This window comes from Anolis carolinensis, chromosome 1 (genome assembly GCF_035594765.1).
Source record: "Anolis carolinensis isolate JA03-04 chromosome 1, rAnoCar3.1.pri, whole genome shotgun sequence".
Lineage (NCBI taxonomy): Eukaryota > Metazoa > Chordata > Lepidosauria > Squamata > Dactyloidae > Anolis > Anolis carolinensis.
Genome location: NC_085841.1, coordinates 8,412,758 through 8,431,095, shown reverse-complemented (window position 1 = coordinate 8,431,095; position 18,338 = coordinate 8,412,758). Strand labels below are relative to the sequence as shown.

The following is an 18,338-nucleotide window of genomic DNA, read 5'->3' as shown; positions in this document are numbered from 1 at the left end:
TAGATTAATAGACAAATCAGTGTATAGGAAAAAAGATTTATGGGAATTGATACATAAAACAATATCATAAAATAGAATAAAACAACAACAGTTATAATTATAATTATTTCATGGCTGAAAGCGAGGAGGAGCTGAGGAGCCTTCTCACCAAGGTGAAAGAAGAACGTGCAAAAGCTGGTTTGCAGTTAAACATCAAGAAAACCAAGATTATGGCAACCAGACTGATTGATAACTGGCAAATTGAGGGAGAAAATGTGGAGGCAGTGAAAGACTTTGTATTTCTAGGCACAAAGATTACTGCAGATGCAGACTGCAGCCAGGAAATCAGAAGATGTTTAATTCTTGGGAAGAGAGCAATGACCAACCTCCATAAAATAGTAAAGAGCAAAGACATCACACTGGCAACAAAGGTCCACATAGTTAAAGCAATGGTATTCCCCATAGTAACCTATGGATGTGAGAGCTGGACCATAAGGAAGGCTGAGCAAAGGAAGAGAGACGCTTTTGAACTTTGGTGCTGGAGGAAAATCCTGAGAGTGCCTTGGAGCACAAGAAAATCCAACCAGTCCATAGCCCCACATAGAGTGCATTACAGTAATCCTTGCCAGAGCCTTGCCAGAGCCAGTCAGAAAAAGAAAGCGGATCACATGTCATTTTGCAAGGCTTGCATTTGAGAGGGGGAGATGTGCTAATTCCGTGTGTTCTCGTGATGCTGCTTAGTGCTTAGGGAATTGATCGCTTTTTGAGAATTCCTTTTTATTCTGCATTAAATTGTCTTAGTTAAATAACTTTTGGTTCTTCTTTTATTTGTGCTGTACAAAGCCAGAAACCTAAGTCTATTTTTCCTCAAAAATATTTTTAAAATAAAATACCAAAATAACCCTCTTTTTTCCTCTTTCCCCTATTTTTCTGGTTTGTGTGTTATTGCAAACGTACTGCAGTTCACACACACACAGACTGTTACACGTACCAAATATAAAAAATATACATAATAACACACATATAATGTAAGAAATATACATACACAATATATAATATTTATAATTATAATAACAGTTACGGGGCTTTAAAAAAAACATTAAACTTTAAAAATTTCCAAAAAATCGGTGGATGACCCAAAAGTTCTGAAACTTAGGGGTCTTGCAGTGGTAAATGTGTCCTCCGCATGTGTCCATTTTCATCCCGATAGCCATAATTGACAGAAAGAGGAGCCTCACCATTTCCCCCATTGACATCAATGGGCCAGATCTCCCTAAAGCGAAAATTGAGCTTCTGGCTGCCAGATTTGAGAAATTGCATTTCCCCCCTCTCAATTTTGGGAGCTTCTCAAAATAAAATAAAATAAAATAAAGAATAGGAGCCCAGCCAAAAATGGGATGGATTTTCCTGAATTTCACACCCCTAATGATTTTACCTTATTTTTCCACTTATGCTTGTGAGTAACGTATCTCCTCTATACAACAATAATGTAAAGCAATTACACAAGAATACAGCTGTTTTTAACAAAATGAGAAAAATCTTCTTTGAAGGTGCTTTAATAGAGATTTAAAGAAGACTACTAAAGGTTAATGGGTTTTAAGAAATGAGGCAGCCTCTGAAATTACTTTGCTGTCTACAAAAATATTAAATATTTAGATAATTGCTATCTTTCTTCAATAAACTGAAAAGACTCAAGCTTGCTGTAGTGGAGTTTGTGTGTTGGAGCAAGGTGAACCAGTGCTGCGGTGCGACAATTTGTTCTTAAGTTGAATGTGTATCTAAGTTAAAATAGGTACATTTTTAATGTAATTCCATGCACACACATAAATATAAATAACCATAGGATCGCGATGGCGCAGCGGGTTAAACTGTTAAGCTGCAGAACTTGCTGACTGGAAAGTCGGTGGTTTGAATCTGCGGGATGGGGTGAGCTCCCATTATTCGTTTCTCACTGACCAAGACGCTCCGTCCAAGTGTCTGGGCAATTGTAGTTTTATCTGGTGATGTCAAAATGGGATCCTCACAAAACCAGCAAAAAAGAGGGTGCAGACTGATGTGGTTCTGACCTGTTTGGACCCTACCTAGAGTCATGGAACTACAGGGCAGTTATGTATATCCATGGCTCCTCCAGGCCATATATACATGACTGCCCTGAGTCTGTAAGACCATACTGGGACTTTTGAGAAAAGGACAATTAGGAAGTATTTTATTTATGGAGCTGCCATAAGTCAAAGTTGACTGAACAGAAGTTAATTCAACAAACATGCATCATAATTTACACAACACTATTACTTGTTTATTGACAGTATAATAATTTCACAATGGGAAAATCCTTCATCTGGTGCTACAAGGTCTCTCTTCTTTCTTCTATTTGGAAGCCAAATACAAGAATTAGCAGTCATCCACAAGTAATGTAGAATTGGCAAACTGAACAGTGGTTCCTTCCAAGACTCCATTCTTAGACACGTAAATATTTGCTGAAAGAAAACAAAACAATATAGAAATACATTGTTTTCCAAGTTAAAGTGAGTTTGCCATCCATTCCAGTGATATTCTACTTTTTAGAACATATTTACCAAAACCAGTTCATTAAAGCTCACTCCCACATCTGTTCTACTTTAAAGAAGAAATCTACATGAAAATTTGAATGCATTTTTCTGATATGCATTTTTACATAGAAGTGGTTTTTTGTACATTGTTTGACCCAATGTATGCATTTCATACAGTATTTCTACTAAAGAAGGCATTCTAAAATCTGAATAATGTAAAAACAAGAAAATATGCATGCAAATTTATTTCCACTCCTCATGTCTCATTGTCTTATATTTCTTTTGACAAAAAACACATTTTTAAATTTGTTACATTTTCTCCGATATTTGCAGCACACAAGGAACATGTGCTCCACAGTAGCTAAGAAATAGAGATCAGCTATATTCAAATTATTTAAGAGCTTGATTTGGTTAGACCTAAACAAGTTATGACCAAGGCGCCATCTAATTAGCCAATTGTGATGTAGCACAAGCAAGCGTGAAGCCGTACGTGTATGCATATCTGCAGTTCTATAAAGAATACATGAGCCTAGGCTGCCAGAATGGCTCATTCCTGCTTAAGAAGTATAATGCAATATAGATTTTGATGCAATTGGAGAGAGGAAGCTGTCCGGTTCAAGGTGTGATTCCTGCCTTTAAATACCAGCAATGACTTTTTCATAGAATCATAGGATCGTAGTTGGAAGTGACCTTGTGGGCCATCCAGTCCAACCCGCTACCAAGAAGCAGGAAAATTGCATTCAAAGCACCCCTGATAGATGGCCATCCAGCCTCTGTTTAAAAGCCTCCAAAGAAGGAGCCTCTACCAGGGGCAGAGAGTTCTGCTGGTGTATTTTTGGTGTAAGGGTGAAATGATGAATCAAGTATTTTTACTGTTAGAGGTTTGCAACTGTGTGTACTGGACATGTGTTCCAGCAACTTAAGTGTTAACAGCAGGCCAGTTTTGAGTGATAGCCTGCAAGAGCCAATAGGTCATGACTTCTGGTCTGGGAGGACATTCATAATTTCTGCTGAGGAATGTGCTGTTATCAGCAGTGTGTGAGCCTTGCTGATCGGCAAGGAGAGAGCATGTCTCCTATGAGCAATGGACTCTGTAACTTGTAAATAATTTGTATATATAGAATAAGGTCTAAGAACCGCTGCGTACAGCTGATTAACTACTGTGGTGTCGTTTGTCGGTGCTGCTTATCCAGACAGGCAAGCAGTCTGACTGAGAATGGATTGGTGAGAGGCCTGGATCACCAATAAATCAGGATGGTGTGGAGCTGATGATTTTTTAACCACACCCTGACAAGTTCTACTGCAGAACAGCTCTCACAGTTAGGAAGTTCTTCCTAATGTTCAGGTGGAATCTCCTTTTCTGTAGTTTCAAGTCATTGTTCCAGCAAGAAAACAAGCTCCACTTACGCTAGCAAATTAGCAAAGGAGACTCTTCTCCTCACAATACTTTTGGTTGTGACATCCTAACTACGGGATACCCATAGAGATGTGACTAGAACTAGCAAAGAAAATCTTTCTCGACTGAGTACTCTTTAATTTGCCAAAGCATTTTATGGGCTGTATATTTCTGTTTTATGTTGTCTGCTACTTTTCTTAGGTTGGGTGTATTTTTTTTTTTTAGTTTTAACTACAATAGAGTCTCACTTATCCAAGCTAAATGGACTGGCAGAAACTTGGATAAGCGAATATCTTGGATAATAAGGAGGGATTAAGGAAAAGCCTATTAAACATCAAATTAGGTTATGATTTTACAAATTAAACATCATAACATGTTATACAACAAATTTGACAGAAAAAGTAGTTCAATACGCAGTAATGGTATGTTGTAATTACTGTATTTACGAATTTAGCACCAAAATATCACGATATATTGAAAACATTAACTACAAAAATGGCTTGAATAATCCAGAAACTTGGATAAGTGAGTCTTGGATAAGTGAGACTCTGCTGTTTTTAGTTTTAACACCTATGGTTCCAAAGTATTGAGCCATAACAGTTAAGGTGACACTAAACTGTACTGATGCTACAGTACACTGCTATATATACAGGCCATACAATTCCCCACTTCTTAAGTAGAAGAAGCTCATCTTTACCTGGAACAGCAAGGATTGTCAGGAGAACATTCTCCAAGAATGCGATAATCCAATTCACATGGATGTGAGCTACAGAAGCCGTTAGCACTTTTACATTGAGAATAATCGGTTACATAGCCAGTAGAGCCTATTGAAAGATGAAGAAATAGAATGTGCTATATTGCAAGAATGGTCAAAAATATGAACATGTTGACATTTTTTCTGTGCGTTGTTCCTACAATCCAGTTTAGAATTTGACACATTAATATGCCAACTGCAGTATGTATGTTTGTTGCACATGTGTAATGGAAAATTTCTGAGTCTACATAAAATAAATAATACATCATATTTTAAAAAATATATAAATGAAAGGTCTTTAAAAGGCCTGTTGTGTCTCCATACATGTCATTATTACAATTTATGTATATGTCAATATCTCTTATAAGGGGTTGGTTCAAGTTCCAGTTTGGTAGTAAAAGTGAATTTCTGTGTTGCGACGTGGTGCATGTGTGTCATCAACATGAAATGTTTGGAAAGCTTTGTTCTAGGCATTGAATTCCAAGATGTCTAGAAGGCTTAATTGAGTAATGGCCATTAAAGTGGTTTCAAACAGTATTGATTCTACAGTATAGACTGACCTTTGCATGTAGCAAAGGAAAGCTCTGATCTAGTTGTTTCCAACCATCTAGTCAGCAATGGCGTTTAAAGTTAACAACCAATGTTGCTTAATGGCCTCTTGAAAAATGGTTGTTCCACCTCAACTATTTGCCTAGATGAAAGATTAACCATGTGAAATTTTGTTGAGCAAATCAATAAAGACTTGACTTTTCCCTCTAATCTCATTACTCTAGAGAAGACCTGAGGCACTGTTCTTAAGACAGACCCCCAATTCTCTGGGCTCTTCTCCTCTCCTTCCAATCTCATTACTCTCAATCACGGAAGTTTAAAATTACTAAAAAGCTAGCAATAGGTACAATTTTGAAAGCCAAGATTACTATGGAGGAATGACAGGAAAAACAAATTTTTGGTATTTGAAATGTTGGTATTTCTAATATTTAAATTAATTTTTAAAATGACCATGTCAAGCTCATTCTGGGAGAGAAATGTCAGTACTTGGTAGGAGACCACCCACAGGAACCTCTATTATTCCATGTTTACTAAAGCGATTCAACATGAGGAAATGTGACAGATCCCATCCTGTATGTGTTCACCACCCCACCCCACCCCCACTTTCTCCCTTTTCCACTCGAATCATGAGCACAGGCGACAATTTCTCAACGCCCTACCCTAGGGTGTTCCCACCCTACCACCACAACCCCATTTCTTAACACTTCTAAAATGGTTCCTTGACAAAGCATAATGAACAAAAAAAGTGGAAGTCTGTCTGTGTTATTTGATGGGTTCCATGATGCTTCCTTAGGGAACTATTTCAAAAGTGTTAAGAAGGGGGAGGCAGTGTAAGATAACATCCCTAATCTCTGTTTCCCTTCATTTACAAATAGACTATACCTGGAACCATCAAGAGCATCCATAACGTAACAGCAAAAATGGAGTAAGAAGTCTTCATAACTAAAGTTTGGTGAAAATGTTGACAGACAGAATCCGGAACCAGAATGTTATCAGAAGGCTTTGCCTGTTTCTTGAACCTCTGATAAAATATGTACTTTTATATTCTTGGTGATATATGGGGGTGGAGGTTCTTGATCTGAAGTTATTAGTTGGGAAGTATTTGTTCCTGGGGAAGCAACCAAGTGATTCAAGTCAGTCCATTGTGATCCTCATAAAAAGCTGGATGGAGAGGTGACTAACATACCTGAGCCACCTACTCAAGGATCACTCCATAGCGACTGTACAAAGGATGCTTTGTATCATCACAAAAATAACATTCCCCAAGGAATGCTGCATAATAGCTTGAATTCTTCATAGAATCATATACGGTAGAGCAGGGGTCCCCAAACTTTTTAAACAGGGGGCCAGTTCACGATCCTTCGGACCCTTGGAGAGCCAGACTATAGTTGGCCACCGAGCAATAATAATTAATAATAATAATAACAACAAAAACAACAACAATGAAAAAATGGGTTGAAAGAGACCCTTTGGGCCATTGAGTCCAACCCCCTTCTGCCTTTGTGCACCAAAAGCACAAGCAAAGCACCCCTGACAGATGGCCACCCAGCCTCAATGTTAATAATAATAATAATAATAATAATAATAATAATAATAATAATAATAATAATAATGAGGGTTGGAAGAGACCCCTTGGGCCATTTAGTGCAACCCCCTTCTGCCTTTGTGCACCAAAAGCACAAGCAAAGCATCCCTGACAGATGGCCACCCAGCCTCAATGTTAATAATAATAATAATAATAATAATAATAATAATAATAATAATAATAATAATGAGGAGGAGGAGGAGGAGGAGGAGGGTTGGAAGAGACCCCTTGGGCCATTTAGTGCAACCCCCTTCTGCCTTTGTGCACCAAAAGCACAAGCAAAGCATCCCTGACAGATGGCCACCCAGCCTCAATGTTAATAATAATAATAATAATAATAATAATAATAATAATAATGAGGAGGAGGAGGAGGGTTGGAAGAGACCCCTTGGGCCATTTAGTCCAACTCCTTCTGCTTTTGTGTACCAAAAGCACAAGCAAAGCATCCCTGACATATGGCCACCCAGCCTCAATGATAATAATAATAATAATAAAGGTTGTAAGAGAAGAAGAGACCCCTTGGGTCATTTAGCCCAACCCCCTTCTGCCCTTGTGCCGTGGGGGCCGGATAAATAGCTTCGATGGGCTGCATCTGGCCCCCAGGCCTTAGTTTGGGGACCCCTGCGGTAGAGTCTCGCTTATCCAACCTCTGCTTATCCAACGTTCTGTATTATCCAACGCGGTCTGCCTTTTAATAGTTGATGTTTTTCTTGTCAATGTTTTCAATACATTGAGATATTTTGGTGCTAAATTCGTAAATACAGTAATTACTACATAACATTGTGTGTATTGAATTGCTTCTTCTGTCGATCTGTTGTGAAACATGTTTTGGTGCTTAATTTGTAAAATCATAATGTAATTTGACGTTGAATAGGCTTTTCTTTGATCCCTCCTTATTATCCAATATTTCTGCTTATCCAACATTCCGCCGGCCCGTTTATGTTGGATAAGTGAGACTCTACTGTAGTTAGAGACCACAAAGAGTATTTAGTACAACCTTCTGCCATGCAAGAACACACAACCCAAGCCTTCCCAACTGATGGCCATCCAGCCTCTGTTTAAAAGCTTCCAGAGAAGAATGCTCCACCACAATCCAAAGCAACATATTCCATTTTTGAATATCTCTCAGAATCAGGATGTTCTTCCTAATATTTAGATGGAATCTCTTTTGTTGAAGTTTGAATCCAATTGCTTTTTGTCATAGTTTCTGGAGCAGCAGAAAATAAGTTTTCAACCTCATATGGCATCCTTTCAAATATTTAAACATGTTATCACGTATCTTCTTTACCTTCTCTTTTCCAGGCTTAACATATTCAGTTTCCTAAGTATAGGGATTCATGATTTGCAACAATTATATCATTTTGATCTGTCTCTTCTGAACACATTCATGTTTCTCAGCCTATTTTTTAAATTGTCCCCAGAACATGACCTTATTTCAGCTTTGCTCCTCATTGGAGGCATGAAAGATGAAGGCCACTTAAACCATATTCAGAATGTAATCCTAAAGGTACATACTTGGGACCAATTCCCATTTAACCCAGTGGAACTTTATCTGAGTATATATGTACACAATTGCACTGTTAGGACACAACTAACAGGAAGGATAAGGAGCACTCTCCTGGGGAGGTGTGGGTTAGATTCTTGGGGTGATTGTGTGTTTTAAGTGCTATTTTAAATATATTTATTATATTTCAACTGTAAATGCACACTGTATTATTTAATTGCTTTTTAATGTTTGTTTTTAATTGTTATCAAAGTGTATAATTATTCATTCATGAAGCCTTAAGTCCCCACGGAGTATAAATCGAGTAAATAAATAAATATCATTACTCCTAAATAAAGTTTAGGTCCATTGAACCAGAGGTTTTACTAATGAGTTGACAGTAAGAGCTATTTGGCAGGGGAATGTACTGCCTTGGAACTTGGTGGAGTTCTTCTCTGTCCAGCTTGCCCCAAGCTGAGGGATACTCTAGAGTTTCTAGCAACAACTGTGCACTGAGGCTGAAATGTAATGTCGTCACACTTCATGTTTTATGCTTCTGCTTCACACAAATGGAGTGGGAAGTGAGAGTCTCAGACCCTTTAATGTCACATGATACACTTTATGAGGTTAGTGGAGAGAAGAACGAGGAGTTGCTGAGTTTTATCTTACATCCTGATTGAGGCTTCATCTAAACTGTAGAATTAATGCAGTTTGACACCCTTTGAATTGGCTGGGATTAATACTATGGAATCATGAGAATTGTAGTTTGGTGAGGCACCAACACACTTTGGCAGAGAAGTTTGAATACCTGGAAAAAATACATTTCCCTTGATTCCATATCTGAGCCATGGCAGCTAAAGAAGTGTCAACTACAATAATTTTCTGTATAGATACTAGGGGTGTGCATGTTTTATCTGTTCAGGAGAAAGCAGAAAATAAATTGATGTTTCCTACTCACAAAATACTGCTTTCTGTACAAACCCACCACATGCATATTTTTGTGTGCAATAAGTACCCGGTTGCAGCCTTTTCTTTGCAGAAAACAGCACTTCCTATTTTCTGCACGGAAAACAACATAAAGAGATGTTTCTTCACAGAAGATTCTATTTCCCAGGCAAAAACACACTGTTTGCAGCCACATGCACATTTTGCACAGAATACGAGTGCTTTGGATGCGATTTTCCTGCTTCTTGGCTGGGGGTTGGACTGGATGGCCCATGAGGTCTCTTCCAGCTCTATGATTCTATGATTCTATGATTCTATGATTGTAATATTTCAATGCAACAAAACAACACTTTCTAGTCCTTGTGCATTTTGTGTACAAAAATTGTCCCCATTGTATTTTACCCAAAGAGAAAGCGTCAGATTTCAATGCACTGGGCTTTTAGATGCTTACATGAAAATGCTTGCTCTGGAGAATTCATGGGAGCTGTAGTTTTACAACTGTATCTCTGCCAAAGAGTAGTGCTACCACACCAAACTACAAATACTAGGTTTCCATAACATTGAGTCATGGCTGCTAAGGTGGTGTCCTTTTATGCTTTTGTGCCCACAGTGTCATTTAAAGTACTGAGGTGGTTTTTGAACATTTTCTCATACATAAAAAGATTTTATTGACTCTAACAAACTCTGCATCCAAGAATTTGTGCCTTGAAAAATTTAATTTCAATATTGGCAACACTTTTTGTATTTATTACAGTAACCAAGTTCTCTTGTAAAGGGCCAAGGACAGCGCCGTTTTCCAACACATACTGCATCAAGCAAATGACAATCTGACCAATTGGTAATTCTTGCAATGACTCCTGTAAAAAGGGAAAGAAGAAAAATTGGTGGTACAGTAAGTGAAATTGAACTATTAATTCGAACAGGTGTGTTTTACTGAATTGAAACTGAAATTGAGCTAAACTTCCTGCCTTATTGCAATATGGTCCAACTGCAGAATTAATGTAGTTCGACATCACTTTGATTGTCATAGATTAATGTTATGGAATCATGGCAATAATAGCGTTATGAGATATTTGGTCTTCTCTGCTAAAGAGTGCTAGTATCTCACCAAACTACAAATCCTAGGATTCTGTATCATTGAGCCATGACTGTCAAAGTACATTCATTCACAATGAAGGGCCAAACAACAGACAAATAGATGGACCAGGAAAAAAGTTACTGTATTCTAGACACCCTAATTTTATGCAAATTATTTAGACATTTGAAAAGTAGTTTACTGAGCATTCAAAATTATTCTTTTCATAGCCAGAAGGGGTATTGGTATTTACAGTCGTTATGCAGAAGTGGAAAAACGGTGAGCCCAGGAGCTCTATGCTGTTCCTGAGATTTTGTGCTCTTTTAAATATCTTTTTTAAACCATCCTTTCTCCTCATTGCGATCTTGACTGTATGGAATACATTTTCCCACCAGGAAATGGGTTTCCACAACTTCAGGATGTTGATTAAGGGAATCACTATCAATATTTATCCAACTGGTTGCAGGCATCAGTCATAAAGACTTGCAAACACACATTTCAGTGGCATTTGATAAGCATATCCAGACTATTTAAGGAAGTGGACAATTGCACCAGACTAGCTGCCAAGAATCATCAACAGGTTTCCAGACATAGCAGGCACAAAGTGTTCGAGCAGAAAGGAAGACTTACAATGGGATGCAATAATGCACATCAAAACTACCCAGCTCATGGGTAGAAGTCTGTCAAAATTACCTAATTGCATCTAAGTCCAACTTTATGCCCATATCTATATTTCCTTGTGCCTATAGCTTTGTTTTCTTGCATTATCTCATATAACGACACTTCTCTCTCTCACACACACACCCAATCATCATATGTTGCCACCACATTGCTGCTTTTTCTCTCTGAAAGACTCTGGTCACAGCTTGTGAGTACTCTTGGATCCATCTCTCCAAATGTCATCTCAAAGAAATGTGAAGGTCAGGAGTGCCTATTACCAGCTTCAGTTGTTCTGCCAGATGTACCCCTAAAGATGGCAATGCACATGTTCGTAACATCAATGTTGAACTTCTGCAATGCAGTGTACATAGGGCTGCCTCTCAACTAAGTTCAGAAACTCCATTTAATTCAAATATGGCTTCAGATTGGTCACGGGTACATCAAGAAGTGAGCACATCACACCTATATTAAAAACATCACCTGCGAATTACGTTGAGAATAAGCCTTAAATGATGAAGATTCTCACGACTCCAAGATTGTTCTAGGCAGAGGTTCTCAATGGGTTTTAAAAACCATTTTGGAGAAATATTTTTGAATATTTTCCATCCATACATAGGATTAATTCAGCAGTATCAATACTATGAAATTCTGGGAGGTGCTGTTCAAAATATCTTCTGGTCCAAAGGCTCAAAACCCCTGATCTAATAAATACATGACTCCCTCTCTTGAACAGGACTCCAAGTCTCTGTTTTCTTTTGTTTTTACTATGATGAATCTAGTGAGGATTAAAGTTTCTTCTCCCAATCTTTAAATTGATTTTTTGTTGTTTTCAATTTTTTTTCCTTTTTTTAACTTAACTTGCTTGTAAATGACATGGAGTACCGTTTGCAAAGACCATATCTATGACTTACCTGGATGATCCAGCAACAGAATGAAGAAGATGAAAAAGAAATGGCATGTTTTCATGTCTCAAAATGGTATCCTCAGTATTTACTGAATCCACAAAAGCTCCTAGAATAAAAAGTAAATCAGAAGTTTTCTCATTAAAAGAGACTGAGAATGAAAGGGAGTCAAACGACCTAGTTATTTCTTCTCTCCCCCTCATATTTAAAATATTATTTCAATCACATGAAACTTGAATGAAATACTTTTTATCATCAGTTCAGTATTTGTTTTCTAAAAGTTCCAAATTTGGTGTAATGCTAGAAATTACAAGAATGTGGAAAATTCATATTATTTGTTTCCTTTAAAAATATGAGACATAATGTATGGAGGAGACTCATTCAACATAATCTAGTCATTATTAAGCAATTCCATGATCCATTGGCTCAGCCAAAGGAACAAACAACTACTTTATGTCCACTCTCTGAAATTAATCATATTTTAAATCATTAATTGTAATTTAAACAACTTTTGACTTATATCACAAAACCACTTATAAATCGTACAAACTCTAAAACTAAAATGTTTCCACAAGTGGAAAAACAAATAATTCAAACAAGTAGTACATTGAGAGAATCTGAGCAAAGGGACATTTTTGTAAATCTGAATTCTTATGAAAAATAAATTATTTTTTCAACATGCATACTTTTGCTCCGGAGGAAAGGGGAAATACTCAAGGGTCAAGCCGTGAAAGTAGTGACATGAAGATATGTTGTTAAACAGAGCAGGATTCTCACCATACTTAACCAAAACTGCCCCATGGGAAACAGCTTGGCTATCATTTGTGGCCCATGGCCCACACTTCCATATCCTTCTAAAATGATAGAAAATTCCTTACTAACTTGAAGGTGAGAAGAAAAGGCAAAGTGATTTCTTGTTCTCTCACACAAGTGTGCGATAGGCAACAATGTGCATCCCCATAAGAAAGGGAGACAAAGGGGTTTCACATTAAAATAGTTCTCTCTGTATATTTACTTGTCAAAAGGAAACCAGGAATCCCCCCTCCCGCTTCCAATTAAATTTTCTTCTAATGTTTTCCTTCAGTCTACAAATAACATGAAGTCTTCAAATTATATGATGGCAAAGTGGCTCTCTTTGGACTATTTATAACAAGGTGAAGGGCCTCCCACAACTGCAGTATTCATTTTTCCTCATATCAGCAGTAAAGGAACAGAGCTGCACTTTAATCTCTTGCCTTTATCTTTTTTTTAAAACTTAATGGGATGTTTATTATTAGGAATGCTTCAGGGCTGGGAATTGCCTTCCCCTTGTGTTTGTGTTAACAGAAAGTCAAAAATTTGTACTGGAGGTATAGCAGGCAGGAAAGGAGGAATTTGATGCCATCTTTTTCCAGGACATCAGATCTGATCATCCACAGCAAAAAGAGAGGTCCATATGCCACAGAGAAAGGCTCGTGGCATTTATCTTATTAATCCTCTTTGTAATTTTAGCATTACAGGTCAAAGTTAGGTGTCGAATAACATACCGCAGGTTAATTATTTTCACATGTAAATCCTTGCATATCCAAAGGGATGGCATAAAATAACAATGAAAATTCAGGTGTGTGTTGTTATGCTTTAGTGACCCCTTCTCAACTACATTATGACAATAGTTGACATCTTTCCCTTGGCCTGTATTATTTGTTGAGCACTGCCATTTATATTATGTTGGGAGTCTTGTGACTGCACTATTATGTGCTTAGGGTCAATAACCAGACGTTATGGTTACTAGGTATGTGCGATTCATGAAAAAAATTGTTCAAAACTCGCTTTGAAAGTAGGGGGTGCTGGCGCTTCATTTCTAAAGTCATTTCTGAATTTTGAAAAAAAAAATTCAAAACTTTACAAAAATTCAGAATATTCTTAATTACCTCGATAATGGCATGCGCAATGGTGAAAAACAGGATGGGGGGAAATTAGAGGACTTTCCTGCCCTCATTTTTTAAGTTATCCTGAACAAACTTGGTACAGTGGTAGAACACATTTACCACTGCTAGATCACCAAATTTCAGAACGTTTCCCTTATCCTCTGACTTTTGGTGAATTTTCATAGCTTTTATAATAAACCATTTTTTAATAATTGCAGAAATCTGTTCCTTGTTTGAAAGTCTTATTTCCTGTTTCATTGGGTTGTCTTTACTTTGAAAGTCCTTGTTCTACTTCAGAAACTTTGTTTTTGTGGCTGAAACTCTGTGAAATTGGTGGACAGTGTCCCTAGCACCATGTCCCTTGTGCAAAGACAAAGTTTTGGCAGTGTAAAATTTTGCCATGTTCCTATGACAGGACCAATTAGGAAATGACATTTATCACACAGGAACAGAAATCATAATACACCATCAAATCACTCCTGACAGATGGCCATCAGCCTCTGAATAAGGAAATCTGTTCCTGGTTTGAAAGTATTATTTCCTGTTTCATTGGGTTTTCTGGGGCTGAGAGTGTGTGACTTGCCCAAGATAACCCAGTGGGTATCCATGGCTGAGTGGGGATTCAAGCCACAATCGTAGTCCAACTCTCAAACCACTACACTACACCATGCTGTCTCAAAACGGGCCCTCTGCTTGCGAGGAGGGAAAACGCTCATGAGTGGGTTTCTTCCTATGGAGCTTAGGCCACTTCTAACCAGGACTGAAAGCGGTCAGGAGTGGGTCTCTTCCGATGTTACACTATATCTTAGGAAAAAACCTCTTTTGTTTTTTATGAATGCTCCCATGAGAAAATGTATAAGTACGTGGGTGAACTGCAATTCCAAAAAGTCTTGGGTCAACCCTCCCAAAACTCCCCCAGGATTCACAGCTGGCCATGTTGGGTCTGTGTGCCAAGCTTGGTCCAGATCTATCACTTGCTGGATTCAGTGTTCTCAAATACAGGTGAACTATAACTCTCTGATGCAAAGGTCAATCACCCACAATGCCTGCCAGTATTCACAGTTGGCCATGTTGGGTCTGTGTGCCAAACTTGGTCCAGATCCATCACTTTTCTTCTTATCCCAGATTATATGGCAGTGGGGATTTATGTAATCCAGTTTAAATTAGATAGAATTGGAATCAGATCTGGGGTATAAGGCAGTGTAGATTCATCATGAGGCCCCTTCCATACTGCCCCTTTATCCCAGGATTTGATTCTCTACACTGCCAGATAATCTGTGATAAGAAGATAATCTGGGATCAGATCCTGGGATATAGGGCAGTCTAGATTCAGTCTGATTCCTCTTCCACACTGCTCCTATATCCCAGGATCTGATCCCAGATTATATGCTTTGAACTGGATTATATGATTCCACACTGCCAGATAATCTGAGATAAGAAGATAATCTAAGACTGGGTTTCTTCCGATAGGGCTTACACATACACACAAATAATATAGAGCAAATTTTAAAAGGAATACTACTAAAACACAGATTTAAAATGTAACCTTTTCCCTTCCCAGAATGATACTATTATATATATTTTAATATGAGTCCCTTTACGTGTCAAATCTAGAGAGAAAAGTGGGGTGCCAATAATAATAATAATAATCATCATCATCATCATCATCATCATCATCATCATCATCATCATCAAGATTGAACTTCAAAGACTCTGGCAGAAACCAGTGCAGGTGGTCCCAGTGGTGATGGACACATTGGATGCCGTGCCAAAAGATCTCAGCTGGCATTTGGAAACAATAGACGATTTGCCAGCTGCAAAAAGCCACCCTGCTGGGATCTGCGCACATCATCCGAAAATACATCACACAGTCCTAGACACTTGGGAAGTGTTCGACTTGTGATTTTGTGATATGAAATCCAGCATATCTATCTTGTTTGCTGTGTCATAATAAAATAATAATAATAATAATAATAATAATAATAATAATAATAATAATAATAATAATAATAATAATAATAGTTGTTCTTTTCCACAACTGTGATGTCTGGTGTGTTGTGTTCCAGAACTTTGTCAGTCTGGATTCGGAAGTCCCACAGTATCTTTGCGTGCTCATTTTCCAATACTTTTGCAGGTTTCTGATCCCACCAGTTCTTTGCTGCTGGGAGGTGGTACTTGAGGCATAAGTTCCAATGGATCATTTGGGCCACATAGTTGTGCCTCTTTTTGTAGTCTGTCTGTGCGATTTTCTTACAGCAGCTGAGAATATGATCAATTATAAATTGGACACAGGTGGAACTGGACAATTTGGACAGAAAAACAAGAAAACTCATGACCATTCATCATTCCCTGCACCCTCGCAGTGATGTTGACCCGCTATATATGCCTAGAAGATCAGGGGGCAGAGGACTCTTACAAGTAAAACAAGCAGTCAAAGAAGAAGAACATGCCCTGGCAGAATATGTAAAGCAAAATGAAGAACCTGCTTTGATTGAAATCAAAAATCAGAAACTCCTCAAAGCACAGCAGACAAAAAATCAGTACAAGAAAACCACACTACAAACTAGAGCTGACAGCTGGCACAACAAAACATTGCATGGAAAATTCCTTGACAAAATTGAAGGAAAAGCTGATAAGGAGAAGACCTGGCTATGGCTCACGAATGGGACCCTGAAGAAGGAGACAGAAGGCCTGATCCTTGCAGCCCAGGAGCAAGACATCAGGACAAATGCAATTAAGGCCAAGATTGAAAAATCAGCTGAACATCACAGTTGTGGAAAAGAACAAGGTTTGGTCACCATCCCAGGTGACAGTCGCATAGATGAAAAACAACAGGAAAAACTCAGCCGCTATCAGGACCTCAAGATTGAACTTCAAAGACTCTGGCAGAAACCAGTGCAGGTGGTCCCGGTGGTGATGGGCACACTGGGTGCCGTGCCAAAAGATCTCAGCCGGCATTTGGAAACAATAGACATTGACAAAATCACCATCTGCCAACTGCAAAAGGCCACCCTACTGGGATCTGCACACATCATCAGAAAATACATCACACAGTCCTAGACACTTGGGAAGTGTTCGACTTGTGGTTTTGCGAAACGAAATCCAGCATATCTATCTTGTTTGCTGTGCCATACAATGTCGTTGTGTTGATAATAATAATAATCGTCATCATCATCATCATCATCATCATCAGGGTAATTTAAAATAAATGGGGGGAGTTGTGGAAAATCTTTAGCAGGGTGATAGTTTGCTTTCCCTGCCCATTTCCAATTTTCTTCTCCCCCCTTAAGTGGAAAGTCACACACCAACCAGAGTGGAGGTTTAGTTAGAGGTCTAGTTTGGGGTTTTGACAGCACAGAACCGGAGTGAAGTGATCTGGATCGTGGATTGGGATTGATCCCCCTTCTTTTCCCCCTTTCCTCACATAAAGCTTCTCACAAAGGCAGGAGGGGAAGGCTGCGAAGGGGAAGAGGAAGTGGTTTGTGAGGGAGATCCTGCAGAGGTGAAGCAGCAGCCACCAATGCCCTTTGCAAACCAGGCTCCTTCTGCTTCTGCAACCAGGAAGGGAAGGAGGGGGGTTTCTTTCCTGGTTAGCAATGGGTTTAAGAGCCCAATAGAAACCAACCAGGAAGGGAAGGAGGATTTCTCCAGGCTTGGTTTCTATGTGGCTCTTAAACCCCAATGGTAGCCAGGAGACTGGTTGAATTAAAACACTTTCTCATATATCTGAAGGTTATTCGAAGGTATTCCGAGGAATGGGCACCAATGCTTCGAATTGGAAGGTTAAATTTGAAGTGCCAAACCACCTCAGAACCCCATTTGGATTAACAAATTTATTACGATTAACAACAATTCAAATTAATTTGCCCATGCCTAACCTCTCGTACAAAGCGGTGCCCCTGAAGCTGTTTCGAGAAGGTAGTAATGTTATTTATGGGTAAGGACCCTGAAGCAATGTTGTGTGCCTCTTTTTGCCTTCAAACCAGAACAACTTGTCTGTGTTCCACAGTGAAGCTTCTTTAATGTTTACAATTAAAGATTAGAGAGGTGTGGGTAGAGAACAATCACTCATGGCTGCCTCTTTGTCCTTGCACAGAAACAGGGAAAGATTAACTGGGCAGTTTAAAGCAGAGGCAATAAAGAGGCTGCCTTCCTGTTCAGCAGTTACAAGATCAAAAGCTATCCTTAAGATCTCGTAATTGTTGAGGATTGACATTTATGGTCATGATTGATTGATGCGCTTTAATTATGCGTTATCTCTTGTTTAATGATTTATTGTTATTATTATGTATAAGAATGAAGCTTATTAAAAGTTTTCTCCTAGCTGTAAAAATATCACTTTGTTTTCTCACATTTTTAACTTTTCCTATATCCCAGGATCTGATCCCAGGTTTTGTGCTATAAAATGGATTATATGAGTCCACACTTCCAGGTAATCTGGGATAAACAGAAAACCTGGGATCAATTCTGGGAAACAGGGCCTGTCTGGAAGGGCCCTGATTATTCCTATTTTAGGATTTCATTTGTGAAAAAATAATTTGTGTCATTCCACTA

General features: G+C 38.5%; 2 long non-coding RNA genes across 2 annotated transcripts; both read right to left on the bottom strand.

Moving 5' to 3' along the window:
• Positions 1-2,253: 2,253 nt before the first annotated feature.
• Positions 2,254-6,249, bottom strand: LOC134296052 (uncharacterized). Its single transcript, XR_010002621.1, has 3 exons — positions 6,110-6,249; positions 4,622-4,748; positions 2,254-2,456 (listed from the first exon to the last, which is right to left on the bottom strand). It is a non-coding gene; the product is annotated as an uncharacterized LOC134296052 (long non-coding RNA).
• Positions 6,250-9,937: 3,688 nt separating this feature from the next.
• LOC134296050 (uncharacterized) lies at positions 9,938-13,042 on the bottom strand. Its single transcript, XR_010002618.1, has 3 exons — positions 12,893-13,042; positions 11,887-11,986; positions 9,938-10,097 (listed from the first exon to the last, which is right to left on the bottom strand). It is a non-coding gene; the product is annotated as an uncharacterized LOC134296050 (long non-coding RNA).
• Positions 13,043-18,338: the final 5,296 nt, after the last annotated feature.